Here is a 20,990-nt window from a genome sequence, read left to right as displayed (position 1 = left end):
TAGCTAAACTTTTGATACATATTTTTATACATTTACACCAACAAAAAAAGGTAAAAACGGAACAAGCCACAACAAGCCATTAATGGTGGGCGGATCAATCGAAATATTGATAACACCGATACCAAGGTTGGTATCCGTATTGATTAATACCACTGTATTGCGATCGATACTTACAGTTTCTCTCATGTACAAAATGGAAATGAAGTGACAGCAAGTTGTACTATTTGGAAAAAAGACTGTAAGATACAGCGGTAACGCAACAAACTTGTATGAGCAAAAATCATAGAGAAGAAAATGCAGAGCTACAGAAACGGAGAGAGGATTATAATATTTGTTGTGCAGTGATAATTTTGTACACTTTTTCTATTTATTTAAGAAAAAACAGAAAGACGTGTAATGTGTTAATTGTACTGTAGTTTCTAACACTCGAGGATTTGTTTTGATTTGTTCTCAAGTGATAATTTTGTGTTGTTTATTATAATAAGGTATTTTCTATTTGCATATAAACTTTGCTCACATTCTGTAATGGATTTTAACTGATTAATAATTAAAAAATCTTATTAAATTCATGCAGATTTCGCTTGATTCATAATAATAATGTATCCACCACACTTACTTAAAAGTGTCAGCATCAGTGCCTGTGATCTAGCAGTATCGCACACCACTACAAGCTACAATGGTGATCAAACCAAATAACAAAAACATAGGGGTACATGAAATACAATTAAATAGAAAGTATACCCAGATATATTTCTCCCCCATGCCTTATCAGCACATGGTACAGCCTGATCGGTAATCTCGACCCTCTGCTTCCTGATTTGCTCACGAGGAAGGAAACCATTACCAGGTAACTCAGCAACAAGCAAAAAAAGATTCATTCTTCAAAAAAAAAAACAACCTCATTATGTTCGTGCGTGCACGCCATGTAACACTTTGCGGTTAAAAGTAAATGAAAGCCTAAATTAAGCATACTGCGTACTGTTAAAGGGCTTGAGTATTACGTGTGGCCCACTGCAAATTGGACGTTTTATTCAGCACGACAGTATTTTGATTGTGTCAACAAACTGGACAGGCTTTTCAATCTGGTTAGGTTCAATAAAGCTAGTGCCAATCATTCACAGACGTCTTCTAATGAAAAGCTACCATGGAGTTGTGCCACGTTAAGCAGAGTCCATCAATAATGATGCTAAGTCGCTAGTTAGCTAGCTTCTCCTCTAACCACTGTGTAACACTGGCGAACTAATCACTCTGCCATTGTTAGCCAACATGAATTACATCATGAAGTCCAGCAGGAAACAGCCCATCAGTCACCGTCATTACCTCCTCACTGTCACTAACAACACCTGAGCCAATCACCTGCAGTCAGTCACGCTTTTGATGGATGGATAGATTTTGTATGGATGGTGATTAACCCGTTCACTCGCCTCACCCTGAAAGGCCTGACATGGCATAGGCCATTGATTTAATTGATTGCAATGTTTGATGGGATTGAAGGTCAATCTTATGGTGAATGTTTGTGACTAATTGACTTTAAATTTAAAGGTGCACTGAAATAAACTATATTGAACCACTAGACCATATTCAGTATAGAATATTGAATATAAACTATAGCATTGTAAATGTGAGAACTTTGTGTTACTGTTTTGCTTTATTATTTTGCTCATTGTTTTTCTTGATGCATCTGTTATGCATATTCAATATAATACTGGTAACATCCATTATGTGTCTTGTGCTTCATTAATCCTCACACCAAGAGTCGAACCTTACGCTAGCTCTACACTACCTCTACACTAGCTCTGCGTTATCCCAATATTTATACATGATATGGTATATGGCCTAGTATAATACTATTACTCATATCTTTTGTGCATTATTTATTATGACTAGTCTGTTATAAGTGCTGCAACTGTCAGATTGATAAACATTCAGTGAAAGTTGGGTTTCTTTCAAATGCAAAGAATTGAAATTCATGTTATTCTTAGTGCATGCTCATTCTTGCGGAGGCGGGGTAACATTTACATCTAAATAGTAACTGAGTATATGTTTTCTTTTTTTCGCAAACACAGTTGAAAATTAAAGGACGGCATCAATCAAAGTCTGGCTCTGCTGAAGTGAAGAGAAATGAGAGGCGATGAGTACGAGTGGAAAGGAAGAGCAGGTAGGCCCACAGTGCCCCAAGATAGGGAACACATTCTGTCCTCACACTGTTCAACACAAACACAAATTGACCTGGTCACACACAACAATGTAGGCCTAATTACTGATTATGCTGTTTGCTAATTACACTGAAACATGCAGGCTACGCAAAACATCAACACAAAAACCTAGCATAATTATCGTGTTTAAACATATAATTGTGTAAAACGCATTGCATATCTTTATGGTCTAACATTTTTCTCATGTGTTATGGCTTGAGAGATTATTTATGCTACAACCCAGTGACATGCTTTTGAAGTTCTCCAAACGTGAAATGCAATTATGTAGATTTTTTTTCTTCCCAAAAAAACCCTCATAAGGGTTAATAGTCTGTTTTTGGACTCCAGATTCCAGTGTCTTTCCCTGGTAAAAACAGGAGGCACACACAGGATTGAATGGAGAGGATGTACAAATAAATCCCCATCTGCTGATTAATGCTCAAAGGAAGTGAAATCCACCGCTCACAGTCACTTCCTGCTCAAAAGGCAAACTGTCTTCGAAGGGCAAGGACAAATGCCTTATGTGCCAAGAAGCTGTGTCATTTTGCGGAAATCAGTTCAAACCGCTATCACGCTGCTTTATCCCCTGTCAGCTTCACAGACATAAGGCCAGCACTGTAGAGGAAGCGCACATAGAACACGTCTTTCACCTGGAAAGTACAGAGACCTTCTGCTTTTCCACGAACATGAGCTTTGAGTATAACTACCAGTTGAAGGCAATCATACATTGCAAATCTAATTTCGCCCTCTGCCTGAGATCACCAAGTGAAGCAGCAATGACTCTTTAATAACCCACCCGGTTCAGTCCCACTTAGCCGTGACGATGAAAAGTCTGATTCATTAATTGTACCTATGGGGTGGGGGGTTATGTCTCAAATAATGAATCTGTTTGTGCCACTGTGAGAAATGCTGCACACTCCCTTAAAGTCGACTGTGCACCTCCACAGAATGGATTTTCATTTTGTGATCAACAGCGCTCATGATAATGACATTGTTCATTAAACACACATGGTTTCACAAATGAGGGATTTGACTTCTATCTCTGTCGCTGGGCTTTAATATCCTTGTCCTGTAATTGGCCCGGATTAGTCAGCGGTTTGTCAAGTGTGAGGACAGTCCAGTTGTGCTCGCCTCCCCTCAGCAGATGGATCCGAGACAAAAATTTGATCACTTGGTTTCTCTCCATTCTGTTCCTACACTGGCATAAACTGGGCTTGTGGAGGAAATGATGGCAGAGAGTGGAGCGGCATTCAGGAGTCTTGCTGTGCTTTCTCAGGTTTGACAAATCGGCATCTGTTGGCTACTTTGCCAGCCAAAAACCCACTGACTCCAACCTAACAGAGAGAGGAAAAGAGACAAATGGAGAGGTATCATAACACTGCTAAAATGTGATTTGCTCAAATGTAGGCCACCACAGCTTTAGTACATTACTGCCAAGCTTTGGTTGGCAATAATGTTTTAGCATCATTGGGCAACAATTCCATTACTCGTCGTTGATCAATCCATCCGTTCTCTTATGCTTACCTGAGGTCTGAAGGAAGCCATTCCAGATGTTCCTCCACCCGGCAATACATTCCAGCTTTTCCTAGGGGATCCCGAGAAGTTCCCAAGCCAGATGGAATACATAATCTTTCCAGCGAATTCTGGGTCTATCTTGGGATCTCCTCCCAGCTGGCCATGCCCAGTAAACTCCAAAGGGACGTGCCCAGGAGGCACCCTCATCAGGTGCCTCAACCACCTCAACTGCTGCCTGATCTTATTCATAAGTCTGAGGCCCGCCACCGTATGGAAGAACCACATTTCTGCCACTTCTCTCCAGAGTGCCATTCTTTCCGTCGCTACCTGTAGTTCAAGACCATAGGGGAGGGTTGGAACAGAGAGCAACTGATGGTAAATCGACGTTACAACTTAACCATTGAAGTAGGTCTTTCGAGAAACTAGACTTCTGACTATTACTAACTCTTGGGAATGTTTGCAAATTTTAAAAGAACTGGTTCATGGTGGGAATCTTTGACCAATCACAGATTCTCAGAAAGAAAAGATGACTTAATTTCACTGTAATGTGTTGACTTGTTAGGCTGTGTTAGTAGATGTACTGTACCATGGAAGCATGCTCAAAGAGGATATGCTGGACGTTGTTAATGTTATATCTCTCTGCTAACCATAGCCGGTGCCTCACGGGTACATCTGTGACTACTTCCATTTTAGGTTTATGTAGCCATCTAGAACCTCGAATTATTGTGTTTCATCAAGATTGCAAAGAAAACAAGACAATATTGGCCTTGTTCAGCCACAAATTTGTTCCAGATGTCGATATGTCCCAAAAATGTATTATTTGACATACTTCACTCTTATGAGCAGTTAATTTTTGGCATATGTTCACTGAATAAATAAAGTCCTTAGTTTTCACATTATATAAAAGTGGACTTATCAAAACAGGAAAGCTGCCAATATCTAAACTTAAATCATCAGCTAGTTATTTCAACTTGAGTATTAATTTGAAAATGCTAACATCCTGAAAGGCTTAACTGCAAATCTGTGAATATGCGCATTGTCATTGCAAGCATTCTGGCACACAAATAATGACATGGCTGCTATGCCAAGCCTTGCCAAGCCCCAGCATAGTGTGGCATGACTAGCATAGCGTAGCTACGCTGTTGCCGAGTTACAGTTACTCAAGTGCTTGTTGTGATCCATATAAAACTTCTAAACTGTAAAACAAATAACTGTAAAAACAAATCTGTGTGATTGATGGTAACGGTCAGTTTGTAGCTTCGTATCGCCGCCCTCCATTGATAATTACTTGTATCCAGTTATCTAACATCGCCCCTTCCACTGTTACGCAAACCTTCACAGGAAATGCTGCTTGCCTGATCATTTGAAGTGTGATAATTGAGCCATGAGGGACTCAAGTTCAGAGATGAAAAACTGACAGAGGTGTCGACACAGAGGCAGGATTTGAAATGGTGTGAAAAGCGGTGGTGTGGTTTTCAAGGCTGTCGTTGAACGTCATTACTGCATGTATGTGTTAACAAGAGCAGGCAACTGCGGCACATCATCTGCAAACAAATGACCGCAGAACATGGAATATTAATGCTGGAGACGCACACCTTTGGTTTTGAATGTGCGTGAATTAAATTTGTCATCCACAACCCATGAAAACATTACAGTTAGGACACCTTCTGTGCACTAGCTGATGATTCACTTTCACCTCTCAGCGTGCAGTTTCACAGAAGATACTTGCAGTACACTTCATCATCTCTCTGTCTGTTTCTATCATACTCTCTCTACATCACTCATGCCATTTCCGTGTCAGTCCGTCTCTCGCTTGCATCCCCCGGTTCAAATCATTAACTTGCGCTCTCTCTCTGTCTCTCTCTCCTTCTCTCCCCCCTCAAATGCTGCTCATACACGCACACACATGCTTTGACAGTGTCAAGGTGAGTGAGTTAACCACTTTCATGCATCATTAGAGCAGTGATAACAGCACAGACATAAAAAGTGAGATGCCTGATTGGCCTGAAAATGGCCTCTAAAATACATTTACCTCAATAGATTATTATTGGGTAAATGTCACACAGGTGTGAAAGAAATTCGAAATATGTGGAATTGAGTGCGGACCTTTGCTGGGTAATTTGTAGCCATACATTGTTTTTTTTTTTAAAGGTTGAAAATGGACTAAAGTACTACATTTATAATGTAAACAGAAAAATGTGAATCTAAAAAATAACATTGGATGAAGAATTATGGTAACAGACGACATTAACACCTGAGTTTGAGATCAAATTGCAAACTGAGTGGAATCTAACACAGCAAATTTGGACTGACATGTTTATTTTACCACATTTCACTTCCGATGGTTCAGTTACTGCCCAGACAGCTCAAACCCACCAAGTGTAAAGAAGCTCAAGCCTCAGTTCAGTGAACTGTCTGACTGTTCACTTGATACACTCCTGTTCACATACATATGAATATACTCTAAGCCTCCATCTTAGTTAAGGTTGTATAATGTGTACATTTTTAAAGTGCAATAGAAACTAAAATGACAGTCCAACACCTAATCTTTGGTACAATAATTGTCCTCTCGACAGGGAGGGGACTTCAATCTAGTTATACCCTATGCTTTAGCATTTAATTATCTAGGTCCAATTTCTGAATATACTGCTGTAAAATTCAGTTAAGACAGAAAGAGGGCTATCTTATTTGCATCTTATTTTTTTTCTTCTTCAAATTAAAAAATGGTTTTGAGTCACTTTGGCACATTATACTCCTTATGATATTTTAGCAAGACTGAACTATAATGGAAATTTTGTTAACAAGGAACTGAAACAACACCTTCCAAAGCAGGAGGACATCAATGACATACATAGATAATGGTGTGGACAGGCAGTTTGTGAAACAAACCAGATTTACCTGCAGTCTGAAGAAAGCCACGGACACACCGGTTGTGCATACACACCCTCACAGTCCCTGACAATAGGTCTAATTGAGCCAAATAATTGGTACTTCCTTGGTCTGAGTTTATAAGTTGTGATAAGTTGTGCAGTTTTCAGAAACAGTTGAGGTGGATGGTGAGCAATTTTGTCATATAGTTTTCTTCATAGTTTTATACTTTTGGCATTCTAAACAAACTCTTGCTTTTACTTTAGCATTTCCTACATGTAGCTACAATAAGCTGTTAGCTTCCTGAACTTTTAGGATGCCAGAAGCTACTACACTGCACATCATGTTGCAACCACAAATTGCGAGTTCCATATGAAGTAAGTGAAAGCATGTGTCCAAGTATTATAAAGGTATCACTTATATGTTAAATTAACATTGATAATTTATATTATGTGTGTAATCATACTGCACTAATATGGTTTCAGGCGGTCCACCAAGCGCCAACTGACCAGAGGGGATGAAAAACAAATATTTATGTCACTCGCTCGCTCGCATGCAGGTACAACACACTCAGGAGTGTAATATCTAGAAATATCCATCCAGCATTTGAAACGTCAAATAAATGTTTTTCGCTCAGGTGCTACGGTCCTTGGGATTATTATGTTCCATCAGCCTTTCCATCAGAATGGAATCCTCTACAGAAAATGAGCTTTTAAGGGTCTCTGAATTCCAGACATGTGCTTTGCTTCAACCTTGCAGCTGACATACCAGCGAGCGGTTAGTCTTAAAAACAAGATTAATGTTAGCTGATCTATACCAAGGGAGTTCGGCGAGCTTTGCTGAGTCTGAATATTCCAATGCATGCACGTAGTGGATAAAAACTCATTATGAGCATCGAGACCGAAATGCTTACTACTCCATGTAGAATGCCCTTACATCATGAAGATTCAGTGAGAATACTAAATGAGGTAATTAGGCCTGGCATTGGGCTACCAACTGATATCATTTCTATTAATTTTTTTTTAAATGGCTGAATTACCAGATGATGAGTCTGATACGCCATTATTATTAACAAACAAAAAATTCTGTTCCTGGTACTGATTCAGTGTTCGGTGCTTTGAAGAATCTGATTTTACACTGATCTGTCAGTGCAAATATCATCATTCTTCCTCATTTATCTCCAATACATCCCAAATACATATTGAAAAATAGCAGGCCCGCGTTTTGACCTCTACGCATCATTTTTTTTCTCAGAACTTCCCTGAGTCACCAGCGCATCATGAAAGGCTCAGATCAGCTGCCAGAGCCATTTGAAGTGACACACTAAATTGTCCTGAGTCATTCTCTTTCCTGGACCTTGAGTGGCATTAGACAAAGGACGGCAATCACTGAAGCGAGAGAGCGAAGGAGAAGGAGAGCGGGACCAACATGCCGAGCTGTCGCCAGGGAAACGTTCTATTGCGAAAAAAAAAAACCTTCCCAGAACAGCTGTTGCGATCTTGTGTGATTAAGCATGTGTTTTAGTCATCGTGAGCTCTCAGCCTAATAGCAAGAGGTGGAGCAAATCAAAAGAAGGAAAAGAAGAAGAATCTTTTTTGCGTGTGTGTCGACTGAAAGATCACATCTCTTAGACTAGATCAGGAAAACACTTGAAAGAGAACTGGCATATTTTCCAGTATGCGTGAAAAAAAAGAGGGATGGAGGCGTCTGAAAGAAATGAAAAGCAAAGAAATGCAAGGAGAAGAAAAAAATTTACGAGAAGCCCCCCGGCTATATGAGGATTTATTATAAAGTCCAACCTCGGTGAGCAAATAAGAGAGCGCAGTTAAAATAGGATGTTTGGTGAATTACCTCAGATATTCTGGGTACTTTGAATATTACAATCTAATATACTGCTGAGTCTGAGCATTCAGAAAAAAAAATGTGCAAAGCAAATATGTGTCTGCATAAAAATTGCTAGGGGGTGTGTGAGGGTGTTTTGTGAAAGAGAGGTGGCATTAACAGCCCATTGTGAAAAGGCTTTTCTGGAAAGGTTGGAGGGTGAGACACAGTTAAATCAAGCTTCGCCATTATTCATTTCCATCTCTCTCCTTTTATTTCCCTCTTCCTCTCCGTTCTCGCCGCTTCCCAGCAGAGGTATCGCTGGCACGGTTCATCTGCTGCCGGGCTTTCAGTCATAAAACCTGTTTATTCAGACGGCGCTTTCTCAGTTTTTATGTGGAGCCACCATTCCGTATAATGAAACAGCCACAACAAGATACACAAGTTTGCACCTCTTCACACCCTTGAAAAGGAGGAACATGGAAAGCTGCTTCACCGGTGAACTTCTGACTGATGTATCTGGAGCGGAGGTGCGAAAAATGGTAGAAAGTTTAATTTTGAATTTTAGACACACGAATGGTCAAGTGAGGTGTGACTCATCTCCAAATGTCACTAAGGGGTTTTTCAACATGACTCATTTGAGGGTACTGATGAAAATGGGCATTAGAAACTGCCAGAGTACTAATTGTATTTTCTTAATCTTTCCCGATTTAATCAATGGATGGAGCCCATGGTTGGCACATTGGTTGTGCTTTACTTCGCCCACACTCGGATAGTCCAAATATGGACATGGGGGTTGTGTTGGGGCGGAGCTAAAGCAGGCTGAAGATTGAAACCCGCCCACCCAACTCCCAAAGCAGGAACGACCTTGATTATGCAGATCTTTAAACCTTAATAAAAAATAAATGATTGAATGGGAAAATAAATCCACCCCCATACAGTTGTCCAGAATAATGAAATAAACTATTGAGACCAAAATTGTTTTTTGTACCAGGTTGTAAACAAGTTTAATAATGTGAAGTTGGGCTTTTTCTTTTGGAGTCAGCCTCAAGTGGTCACTAGATGAACTACAAGTTTTTGCACTTCCTTATGGGCTTCATCGTTCAGACCTGGAGGTTGCGACCTGTTCTGGACTTCAAGGCAGCATAGCAGTAAACAGGGTTAGAAATTTTGGGCATTGGTAATAATGATGTGCGCAGTAGTTGTTGTTGTGCAATTAAATTCTACATTTTATCATGCAACTACTGCCTACACGCTCAGGATATTGAGCAATTAGCAACAATTCCCATGTTCTGTTGAATTATCAACTCTAAATAGATACTCTAAATAGGTGCTCAGGAGTGTTGGACCAAGATTATTTCTGAAACATACTAATGTGGTTTGCTAATACACTGTTTTGAATGGAGCTGAACTGTTTTTTATGCTCATGCCCATAAAGACATATTAATGTGTCTGTTATGGAATGCATTAAAAAAGTTACTGTACCTTTTTTTTTTATTGTTAACCCGCATTTGGGTTTTACTTCCAAAACTTTGACAACTAGGGGTGTAACGATTAGTTTAAACAATGATTCGATTCGATTCACGATTCGTGGTTGCTGATACGATTCAAGGACGATTTTGGTTCATTTAGAACGATACGATCCGAAACGATTCAGTGACTCGAAAATCGATTCAGTAACTTTTTAGCCAAAAATGAAACCAGTGTGACTGAAATAAATACCTACTCAGTGTTTCCTCTACATTCATTTAGGAGTGGTGGGCTGCCAACAGATAACTATCTTGCTCAGTATCTACTCTTTGGGGTTCTTAATCTACCGGTTACAGTCACTTTTTAAACTTCCTCAAGTGTCTGGATCCGCTGGACGGCGCTCGGTTTATCAATAAAGAATTAGGTTATTATGGCCCAGAAGTTTAACACCTCATGTCCGTTTCTGTTTATTATCTCATCTTTTGAGTGCTGACGTTCTCACTAAACGCTTCAAGGAGACGTGAAGGCGAATGTTAGCATTAGCATATACATTAATTTTGCCATTGATGTTAGCCCGAAGCTAACGCATATTTGTATAACGGTGTTTTCGGTATATAAAAGTAATTTGTAAATTTTGTTTGTCCAGTTTTACAGTGTTTCTCAAGTAAGTACTCTAAGCTGATCCTCTGATGTGTTTAAATCCAATGCGCTATTTGCTAGTATCGATACAATCGATTGATTACCTTTTAAATCGATGTATGTCGTCCGGAAGGCCAACTTGCCAAGCACAGATCGATGTAGTTGGATCGTAGGAAAATAAATCGATTCATCGATGTAGTGGATGAATCGTTACACCCCTAGTGACAACCTATCATTTTCTACCAACCGCCATGTTTTCGTGTTTCCCTCCTGTGCTTTTTCATTCATCCTTCTACCCTCAATCCATCCCTCAACCAACGTTGGACTCCCTGGCACCGTCTGTCCGTCCCTCTCTTCGACTCCTTCACAGCCTGAAGGCCACTGTTTGATAATAACATATCAGTCTGTAATGTACTCTGGTCATGACTCACCCACAGATGGCTCAGAGAAATACACTTTTTTTCCTCCCCCCGCGGTGCCCCAGTTACCAATAAAGAAGTGTCCAGTGCTGTCAAACTGTGTGTGGTTTCTTGTGCTGTGATGTTGAAATTAGGTGATTTGGATGCAGTGCAGCCGGGCTGCCGGCTCGCTGGCAACCCCCCTTCGTAACTTCAAATTTGGGGCTTCTGATATGATTAAACCTGGTGGAGGAGGAACATGGAAGATGTTGGGTTTCCTGCAGGTGTGCATTAAAATCTACAGGACAGAAAATGGTCCGTGCTGCTTTTTTCATACTTTTCAGATTTTTTTTTCTTGTAACCGTCTCCATAAAGTAAAAAAAAAAAAAAATTCCACAAAGCACTGTTGAGACGTTGTTCAGCTCTCATCCACATTAAATCTGACAGCCGCTAATGGTCATCTGCTCTCTGTCACTTCTGATGTAGCTGCTGCACGAACTCACACCAGACTGCTATGCCACTAATAGTATTATAATTACCTCAAAATGCCTCACAATGTTTACTCGCCTGTGGGTGAGCTCACACTTGGGGAGTTTAACCAAATACAGCTAAAGATTTATGCCATCCCATGGAACCCCCTAAGCCACCAAGCTATCACCACTACCTTTCCGCTGCTACTGCTGCTGCAGCATCTTCTGCCACTTTGAGATTTTTATGCAGTTTTTCCTCAACAAACATGCAGACTTCCAGTTTATACCTTCCCATTTATTCTGATTATCCACTGCTTCTTTGGATATATTCTTCGGTGATATATAGCTGTCCTGCTGCAGATAGAGCAGCTGGTAGTCGTAAACAACTCAACCTACTGTACCCCTGTATGTAAATCGATGCTGCAAGTCAGCTACAATGCAGGTTTAGGCTCAGGAGTCATCGATCAATATGCTGGACTGGAGGCTGACAAGCATGTGCACATTCATTCGATGTCTATGTTTTGGTTCAAGTGAGGGGGGAAAAAAAAGTGACGCGTGCTTTTCGAAATTGATTTATAACGCCAAATTCATCTGAAATATGGAACTTTTAAAAGGCACTGAGTTGATTGAATTCGCAGTGTCATTTCCTGTTATGAAAAAGAAGCTTCCCTGTATTGTTAAAAGGCTGCAGAAGTGGCTCATCAGATAAGAGTGTTAGAGCGAAGCAGCCTTGCATGCATTTGAACTTTTGTTTCCTTTCCATATGCCATGATGCATCTTCATTTAATGGCAAGACAGGATGTTTTGACTTGTGGCACTTTAGACTCGGTTAAGATGACAGTGCGCAGTGAGCTCTGTGTTGAACACGTTTGTGTAAATCAGCATTCACGGGGCCGTATTGAGCTCATTAATCAGTTTTGCGGAGAAAGATTCCAGCCTCACTCTGCATTACTTCGCTTAAATCCTTTTTGCATGTTCATATCCTTTGATCAGTTTGTGGATGGTGTACATTAACTGGACTCTGATAGCAGTGAGGGTCTGCTGAGGTAGCTCCTTGACAGCCCAAAATCCTCACACCATGGCCGCGAAGATCTCCTTTAGCTTCAGGAACGACGTGGGCCACATCTCTGGAAGCTTTCCCATTCTACAGCACCGAAGCTCTGAGCATACGCAGCTCCGGCGCGGCAGCCCTCTCTTGTCACATTGTTAAGGCCGGTATATTTTCCAGCAAGCGGAAAGGTTCAAAGAGGGGCAGGCTGATAGCGCTAATTGGTGGATACACATTTGTTTGTTCTGGAAGCGTCCCTGACAATAGAAGTGCACTCAGAAGGAGAGAAAGGAATGTAGAGAGAGCGAGAGAAAGTGGTAGGAGTGGTGGACGTGGGCTGTGACAAAAGCATGTGTCACAGTCTTTTCTGCCTGTTGACTGCGATAAGCATGTTTAGGTGGAAGACCTTAGAGCCAGCTGAAAAGAGCCTAGACAGAAAGGCTTGTGTTTTCTTCTCGGATATATTATTTGTTATATGTCAATTCGCGTTTCTTACATTTGTTGTGAACACTTAGTAATTATTTCGTTATTTTAAATATGCTGCGTAGGGTTAGGGATATCGATTAGGGGGTGTAGTGATATTAAATTAATGGATAGTTCAACATTCATATCATCTTGACAACTGCCTTTGTCCGAGGGCCGCAGCTTTGGTTCCTCCTTGGCTGAGGACCCATTGATGAGTGGTGGTTAAAGTCTGTAATTCCAGAAAAGTGAATGCCTGTTTGGTATTAGAGGTATTAGTCATCTTTAACAGGTTTTGATATTATTATGCAGTGTGAGTGCCATACTTGCGTGACAACGGAAAATGAATCAACTTTTTGACTGAGAAGTTTTGGTTGTTGTTGTGAGTCACTGTTATTGCGCTCGAGGAAAAAAAATGAAAGCGACCCAACTGTCTGCATTTTTGCATTAACATACGACACAAGATGCCTTCCATTTATGAAACCTGCCAGAGATGTGGCAGTGTTGTGGGGGTTTTGCTCAGCTGTAGCCTGAAAGCAGAGAGGTGGGGCAGGCTGACTCATGAGGCATTGGTTGATTGGCACAGCTGTTGGACATTGTCTAATCAGCTTCTCTCTCTATAAATGCAGTAGCATAGTGCTCAGTAAGGCTCCATGCCACACCAGCATGGGGGCGTATTAGTGTTTTATACTTTGTACTTTTAGTGTGATGTGATGGTAGTGATAATGTGTTTGCCATGAAAATCATAGTGCTTAATAGTAACATGGAAGTGGTTCATTCCAATGTTTGAAAAGTTGTGTGAAGCCACAATTTCTTGGTATAGCACCATCGTGCATCATGGTCATCTTCTTTTATTGAATTCAGTTTTTTGTCAATCGAGTTGGGAAAAGCATCTTCTCTTATATTTACAGCAGACTTGATGCTCCAGTTCTTTAGGTCAATCTTGCTAGCACTGGGAGTTTGGTCATTAGCTTCATGATAGCATCACGTGGCCGTGTCGGCTGCACATCCACGATTTAAATCTCCAGTAGGTGCTCTATTAGATTGAGATCTGGTGATTTTGAAACCAGGGAACTCATTGTCATGTTGAAGGAACCAGATTTTAGTTTTATGAAGAAATGTTAAGTAGCTAATGTACCTAGAATGATTCCTTAAGTAAACACACGACTATTGAACTGTTAAGTTTTAGCACTAATACAAGAAAAGAGAGTTTTAGTTTTCTGCAGATACCTAGGATTAGGTAGTTACCTCCAAAATGATCTCAGGGTACAAAAGAATATTCTTCATCTGTGTCCATGTCTGCAGTGGAATGTCATCTCAGTCACATCTAGTTTCAGACTTTCTATTTGCTTTAGTGCCAGCCAGCGCCCTGGGGTTGAGGGAGAGGAAATAACTCGGTGCACTCAGGCACAGTTCAGCAGAACAAAAGTCATATGGGTTAAAGTGACTCAGTGAAATTCTGTTGGGTCTGCAGCATTGCACCGCCACCGCCAACTACAGCTCATGGGACGAGGTCAACCCTGTTTCTCTGAAAAAAAGAAACCAAAAGAGGGGAAGAGAAGAAAGAAATAGAGGGAAGACTTTCCTTAAAAGCGATGAATCCATTTTTTTTTCTTACCCTTGGCAATGCAGTTTGTAGATGGTTCATTTCCAGAAAAATCTAAATAATGGTTTCGGACAGCATCCATCGAGAGAGCACTGGAGGCCATGAGTCAACCAAACTCAATTACTAACTGCCCAGAGAATGTCCTGTATCTGTAATAATATAGTGAAGAAAAAGACTGAAACGGTGACAAATGTTTTTTTCACTGCCTTTGTTGTGTTTGACTTTATGCATACAGTGATCACCTTTTAATATCTGCTGTTACATCGGTATCCCATTGCATATCCAAATTGAGCTCATTCTCGTGGAAAATATGACCATTTATTCAACTCTGCCTTTTCCCAGCAACCTGTCTTCCATCACTGAAATATAAACTGACTCTGCTACTGAAGACAATTCGTCTCATGAGATTTAAGATCCAGACCTATAACATATTTCACATAAAGGTGTGTATTATCATTCTTGTATATGCACAAAGTTGGTCTTCCTTTTGTGAACATTTAAACCCCACTTTGCCTCAACGTTATTAGGGAACAGTGGCAGCAGATTGTTGTGATGAGCCTTAGGGTACCGCAATGTCAGCTGATGAGAGACATCAAATACATAGGAAGTTCCACTACAGGAAGCTGCACGTTTTGGATCGGTATATACGGTAGCTGCTAGGTTCTTTATTTGACATTTCAGGTGTTTTTGGACTTATACTCATTGTGAGTTCAGGATGAAAATATGAGGATAGCCTTGATCTACTTTAAAACATTACAACACAAAGTATACGGTTAGTGTGGATGTCTTTTGTTGAGGAGCATATAGTCACTCCAACAAGTGCTCGGAATCCAACTTTATAATTTCAAAGATCTCCACAAAAATTTAAGTGAGTTTGGTTTAGGATTATATGTAAAATGATATTGTTGCACAGACCAAGACCAAAAATGATTTGGTGGTGAAGAACGTCTAACTGGAGAGAAGGTCATTGGCAATGCAGATGGGAAATGAACCAGGGTATCTGTAGGCAGACAAGAAAACGAGGTGACCATAAAAACAACAAACAAAACAAAAACAAAAAAACACTCATGTAGTGATCTGAGAAGACTTGAATGAAGCTAATGAGGTAGATGAGTCAATGATCTGGCGCCGTGGTGGAGTCCAAGCCCGGTATTTGAAGCCTAGAAGATTGGACATGCATGTCATGTGGAAAGCCAGCTCCCACACACCTGACTCCACTCACCCTGACAAGGAGACAGAGAGAAGACTGCAGGCTGAGGGGAGGCAGAGGATGTTAGAATGTAAAATACAATCAGTTTCAAACATTGAAGTGAGCCAGATTCAATATATTAAGTCAGTGTTTGAATTTGATAAATATTTATATAATCAGCCTTGTCTCATAAGCCCACTATATCAGTAGAACATTAGCGCATGTCCTAGTAAAACCGCAATGCAAGTTGGTAGCAACCTATGTTAATATTTTGTTATTATTATTTATTTTATATTTTCCTCCAATTTTCTCCACCTTGTGTTCAGCTTTACCCCAAACCATGCTTTCCTCTGCGCTACGTTTATTTTCTATGGCTAGGATTTGCAAATCAGAGCACGACCGGGATTCCTAGGTCTACCATTAAAGAGATGATGGGTTTTTGCTCCCATATGTATTGTTGAGGCTTGGAAGGGGTGAGTATACGGTAGATTTATGGATGCAAACGGATCAGCATGTTCCAGTGTCATACCGATAATATCACTGTTTGCGTCAACTTGCATCACCAGGACCTATAATTATGTGTGTGGTTTAAACTGTTCTTCAGTTTGCTGCAATACTCTCCGGGTTGGCAACTTTCTTCGGCGCTTGCAGTCATCCATTTTTAAAGGGTAATCTCCCATCTGCTGATGGCCTAAACTCCTTGCACTGGTTTTGATCCTAAAAGCCTTGAATAAACTTGCTTGACCAGAAACTGATGCTATTCATTTCCATAATGGCCGGGAAATTAGTGGCACCAGTTTCTGGTCAGGCAAGTTTCTGATGGGTTTTCCTATTTAAACCTTAACTTCCCGTTAGTCTCTAAGAACTGAAGAAGCTACTCGGATGAGTGGGGAAACGTTTTCAAGAAATTCTGCAATTCCTGCCTTTATTTAATGCCTTTTGGATTACCATGACCTGGATGACTGAGAACCTTCACAGACTGGTTTTGGAGATCAGAATTGTTGGTTACCCATTGGCTCCTCTAACTTTTAGACCACACCAAGTTCGATGGGCCCTTTTACAAGCCAGACAGTTGAAGAATGGGATTAGTACTGAAAGTGGCTGTAGTTACACAACTACACTGATCAGGCATAACATTACAACCACCGTCCTAATATTGTGCAGGTTTCCCTTCTGCTCCCATCAAAGAGTGTCATTGCTATGGGGTGGGGATGCCTGGACTAGTCTAGGTCGGGGGTACAGTGTTATTTACTTCTCCTGTCAGTGGTCATAATGTTATGCCTGATCATTGGATCTGCATAGATCTATGTAGTCAAGTTAAAAAATAAATATTAATGGTCAATTAAGTCCTATCATTCTGTGGGTTCATGTTTACTGGTCCTCGTTCGGACAATGTGGCGGTTGTGTCCGCCTCTCGAGAGAAAAACAAACCATTGCCTTGAGGTATTTGAAAGCATCTCTGAGGTTATGAAGTTGAACATTTGAAGTTACTGCCGACCTACTTTGGAGTTTCCTCACCTGGCTGTCGCTGTGACAGTCTCTATCTACGTCTCGTTGTGAATCACGGCGGTCACGGTAATTGGGACTGACATTGTTCCGAAACCGTTGTTCTGAGTATAATTATGTTGATGCTTTATGTGTCAGAGAAAAGCACAAACATATGAACGCTGGCAAAGGCTGAGGCACGGACAAAAGAAATCATATATATATGTGTGTGTGTGCATGTGATACCTGAAGACTAACTGGACATAGAGACAAAGAATCGCTTTGTGACAGTTTTTTTCTGTGAATCATGTTCCAGCACGGCTCCACCTGTCACAGTGTAGAAACGGCACAGCATTACCTCCCACCAGGCTCTGGGGAGAAGGACTTACAGCAGATGGATGGTCTGATACAGGAGGGATCTGGTTCATCGGATGGGTTTCTATATGCGGGCTGAGAATATAGGTCAGTAACACATTTACACTCTTTTATAATGTTGAGCTGTTTTACCAAGCGCTCCAAATTATGACTCCCACTCTCCCGTCACTTTGTTGCCAAGGTGATGAATCAGAGAAAGATTTGGGAAAAAAAAAAGAAAAAGAAAGAAACAAATAGGGAAAACAAGAACAGCGTTTTCAGCTCCCCAGTTGAAAAGAGTTTTGATTGCCTTTGTTGGAAAGTTTTTTTTTCAAGACACAGAAAGTGCAAGAAAGACACATTATATAGCATATTGATTATGAAACCAAAACAACCTTGTTTAGATTCACCTCCTTGCGTCTCTCTCTCTCTAAGTGCTTCAAGGAAAAGAAATATTACCTTTTTTTTGGCAACATTTCCAAACATTGTCACAATAAATCTCACCCCCTTCCTCCTCCTCCTCCTCTTCCTCCTGTATGCTGCAGGAGGAGGTTGTTGTTTATGGTGCTCACTACAGGAAAAGGAGGGTGAGAGGGAAAAAGGGGATTTAGAGAAAGAGAACGAGATGAGGAACGTTTGACACAGTTGGGGGGGGGGGGGGGTGAAAAGGGAGGGACAGCCAGAGAGGTGGAGGCAGAGGGGGGCCGTGCTGCAGTGTTCTGGCCTCTTTCCAAGGGCAGTGTTGCTTCCAGTGAACAAACAAAATACTGGTCTCAGCTAAATATAACATTTCCCTCCATGCGCAAGCCTTCACAGAGGTGATGGAGGCAAGAGGAGGGGGAGGAGGGGAAGCGTCCACAGGCGGCGGTGGGGGTTCTGTCGTTGTGCGGCACCCCCGACCCGCGAGAAGCCACCTGAAGCCGAGCATGGCATTTATAACACGGGGGTCAGGATCTGCTCCCACGTTTGAATGAGCCCCCGCCTCCACCTCCTCTCTGGTACCTCCATGTTACGCTGGAATGAGTTCCCCCGTTCTTTCCCCTGTTTTAGTCCATCATGCATGAGAAACACCACAGACCTCGGTCCTCCTTTTCACTTGACTCCTTTACGTTCTCCTAACCCCTTCCTTTTCTTACACTTTATTATCTCTTTTTTTTTTTTCCCCATCCGACACAAATATGCCTCTAAGAAAATGAACTGCCGCTGCCGCCGATGGACATTAATAATTTACAGGGGAGCCAATGCGGCAGGAGAATGGAAATTAAACATAGGTTTTAGCTTGTGCGAGAGGCGGCAGGAAGCCAGCCATGCGTGGCCTAACGTGTGTGTGTGTGTATAAGCGTGCGCGCAAATGTCTTAGTGTGTACGTGCGGTGTTGTAAGAATCAACGTAGCAGCCGCACGCGTGCACACTATAACGTTTTAGCATAACAGCAAAAGATATTGCAATTTGAGTCCCCACAGGTATTTGTTAGAAACTAGCAGCAACGCTCGCAGTGGCTGCCTTCTCAATTGGTGATTATCTCCAGTAAGGTGGCTGCGGTCTGTAGACAAATGCGCGCAGAATATTTTCATTTCAACTTCGCCTGGAAACCAAACCACTGCCAATTTACTGAGTGCATCCGTATGTTTTTCCACTGTACCGGGGCGTCGGTGCAGTCTTGCCCCCGCATGTTTATGCGTTTCCCCTGGGAAGCAAAGACTTCTAAGTTCTTCAAAGAACACAACATGAGAAGGGAAGATGCCTGAAGTTGGTGGCTAGGAGGCTTGGAGGGTTGGGTGTCGCTTGACAAATGCGGAGGCAGACATAACAGCACACTAGAGGCTCTGCTTGGCTTGAATTCAGCACCACTCCTTGCTGCAAATCTCCAATCCAGCCTGACTTGTGTGGAATAGGGAAGCCTTCAGGTGAGGCGCTGCAAAGCCAGGTGAAGCAAAATCAAAATCAAATACAAACCCCTCCAGGAGAGGAGAGACAACTAATTTAGCATTGCTTCCTGTCTATAGTTTCACTTCAGCACCAGCACAGTGGAAAGTTGAGTCAATATTTTCCCCCCGCTCGCGCAGCCATATACCGCCAAAGGAAAAAACAAACACGCCAGTTTTCGAGGCATTATCAAGCACAACACAAGGGCAATTTGTCAGAACCGAATCACCAGATGGCGTTCGGCGTGAACGCGTTGATCAGAGTTAAATTGAGCCCAGTAAATGTCCGTGGCAGGCTGCCGCCACGGGAAGGGCTAAATTAATCACAAGTTAGGAATTCGCACCTCTTGAGTATGTCAACCACTTCCTGTCTTTAGACAAATACGCAGGGAGACAGACAGACACCCCGCCACCCTCCGGCTGGGCATGACACGCTATGCAAATTGACATTTCTGTGTATATAATAGACCCGATGATGAAATACTAATGGTATTTTGAGCTTCCGTCGCTCCTTCTGATGTGCTCTGAGTAGACAGTGCGGAACCTGTGACCTCCAGGTGTGAACAATGTCACATAGTATTGTCATAAAGCAACAAGTAAAATCTACTCATGTTTCCTATCATATGTTGGTGGACCATGACTTGTGTTTCTTCCTCAACTAAAAGCAATAGTGCTGTCCAGTAAAGCCAAAACATACATTACACCCTAGCCCTTGCCAGAGAAGTTCACACAGTTCTGATCAAGATTTGTCAAAGATTGGGGAAACCGTAGCGGCCGAGATAAATTGGGCTGGAGAAACTAGAAATTCGGCACTCCACAAGTGTACAGTAGTTGTTCTTGGTTTCAGGTTTTTTAGATATACAATGACCTGAATGAGGTATGCTGTAGAGCCAGCCTAAATATTTGATGATTTCCCTCTCTGGTCGTCAGGATGAAGAAAAGAAATGGAACCAAAAAAGCAACGATTCTGACGCTCCAGATAAAAAAAGAAACTTGGGGATTAACGGGCAATTTATAATTTAAACAACACAGTTTGACATTTTGACAACCTCGAATAACCGCTGGTCTGGCTTTTCCTTGCTGGAGAAAGGACAGAGGGACTCATGTCAACACTGTTTATGTTTCCCAAAGGGCGGTGAAGAAAGGCAACCCGACTTTGTCGGCGCCTTTTGGACCACCATGACCTGGATGACTGAGAACCTTCACAGATGCCGTTCGTGTAATTCCTCTCATTGCCAGCAGGGCGAGAGAAAAGTTCCATCATGTGGCTTTTAGTCATTTCTATTAATTGGCCTTAAGGGCACTCAGCGTGGGATGTACATCTTATACTAGTACTGTGTGCTAGTGACAATAACAAAGCGGATGCCTTGGAGGCGACTGGTGAGAAGTCAGTAATTGCCGCAAGTGTGTGAAAATACTTCACTAAAGATGAAGCCCATTCTACCGTGACATGCAGGATGCTTACTTTTATGTTATGTCTGAATTACATTGCAGAAAATCCTTGGTGAGATGCTACAATATATATTCAGGCCAAGAATATAGATT

General features: G+C 41.6%; 1 long non-coding RNA gene across 1 annotated transcript; it reads left to right on the top strand.

Annotated features, from left to right (window-relative positions):
• The first annotated feature begins 740 nt into the window (after positions 1–740).
• Positions 741–17,660, top strand: LOC125000225. The gene is made up of 3 exons (XR_007111296.1): positions 741–847; positions 2,067–2,158; positions 17,483–17,660. It is a non-coding gene; the product is annotated as an uncharacterized LOC125000225 (long non-coding RNA).
• The last annotated feature ends 3,330 nt before the right edge of the window (positions 17,661–20,990 follow it).

The sequence above is a fragment of the Mugil cephalus genome, chromosome 22, assembly GCF_022458985.1.
Source record: "Mugil cephalus isolate CIBA_MC_2020 chromosome 22, CIBA_Mcephalus_1.1, whole genome shotgun sequence".
Taxonomy (NCBI): domain Eukaryota; kingdom Metazoa; phylum Chordata; class Actinopteri; order Mugiliformes; family Mugilidae; genus Mugil; species Mugil cephalus.
This window is presented reverse-complemented; position numbering and strand designations above follow the sequence as displayed.